The sequence below is a fragment of the Lucilia cuprina genome, chromosome 5 (assembly GCF_022045245.1).
Source record: "Lucilia cuprina isolate Lc7/37 chromosome 5, ASM2204524v1, whole genome shotgun sequence".
NCBI classification, from domain to species: Eukaryota; Metazoa; Arthropoda; class Insecta; order Diptera; family Calliphoridae; genus Lucilia; species Lucilia cuprina.
In genome coordinates this window covers 32,061,395-32,063,050 of record NC_060953.1, presented here as the reverse complement: position 1 = coordinate 32,063,050, position 1,656 = coordinate 32,061,395, and positions in this window count along the sequence as shown.

Genomic DNA, 1,656 nt, shown 5'->3' with positions numbered 1-1,656 from the left:
TTGACCCTATCCCCCTATATAAGGTTCCCTTCAGAAAATTACTTTAACGCTTATAACTGGCCTAAAAATACGAATATATAAATGAAATTCGACATATGTAAGTTTCATCCGAGTCAAACAAGGTTTGATGGTGGGTATATAAGATTCGGCTTAGCCGAATATAACACTTTTACTTGTTATTTGGAAAAAAGTTCTTTGTTAACCATTTAATAACACAGGCCAACGAAATGACCTGTTTTTGAAAATTTTTAAAATCAATTGGGCTATTTTTCTGATATCTTTTTTTCTATCCCTCACATTTTATATAACTAATTCTAGTTCCTTATTTAAATTTTCTGGATAAAGCTGTAAACGAGTTTTAATATCGGTAAAACTTTAAAATTTTACAATATAAAACATTTAGAAAAATCATAAAACAAATATATCTAATGTACATCACAAAAAATATTTTTATATTTTGATTAAAATGCTTCGAATAATCGGGAGAATGATTTAAACAATGTATTTCCATAAAAAAGGCACCAACTTCAACTTTTTAATAAAACATTATATTAGAATGAAAGAGCACATCCATTGTACTATATCGTGATTTAAATCAACAAAATAAGATATAAACTCACAATAATATGAAAAAAGAAAATCTAAAGACCACCGGTAAATTCAATGAATGTTTGTTTCAAGAGGATTTCCCAATATTGCATAGCTTAAGTTTGACATTCACAGTTAATGTCTTATCATTATTCGATTTGACTAAAACTTCAGATGTATATTTCCTATTACCTTCAACTATTCTTAAAAAGTTTTATATAAAATACATAACAGTAAAGAATAAAGAATTTAGCATTTGCTTCTGTATATCCGAAATTCTTCCTATTTTCTAAAAATTAGTGAACAATATTTATTTTAATCTTAAATAATTATAAATATAACATTACTTTTTCATTGTTTCATATAATTCATGTTTAAATTAAATTTTATTTACTTAAAAATTTTCTTTCCGCACCGTTTTAAAATGTGAGTTTTTTGACAGTTCATGTGAGAAGCTTCTCACAAAATTTTCTTGCAGAAACACTTTTACTCACAAATTTCCAATAACTTAAGTCAAAAAACATAAATGACAGATAGTTCTCACAAAATTTTCTTACAGAAACACTTGCATGTGAAAAATTATATTTTGTTTCAATTCACATTGTTTTTTTCTTCAATTTCACTGTTTCATGCGAGAAACTTCTCGATGCGAGAGTTACAGAAACGAGGCACTGGATTCTTGAAACTGTCGTCTGCAGGGTTTCCCATAATGATATATAATAAGGATTAAAACATACCTAATGTATTCTTGCTTTCGCTTACGTTATTACATTCACATTTGTTATTTTGCAAAACTATTTCTTAAAATTTTAGTTATATTTTATGAAGTGAAAAAATAGAAAAAAATCGTTAGACATGAACAGGATAATATACGTCTGAAACTATACATTTGATAAAGAAAACATTTAAAGGACTTCAAAGTTTTAAAGTAAATTTTTCTAAAAATATTTAAAATACTTCTACTGATCAAATAATGCCAAATTCGAATAAAAGACAAAGAAAAGTTGGGAAGTATTTTGTATTATTTCTATTTTATACTGCCAGAATAAACAGATGTCAAAAATTGTT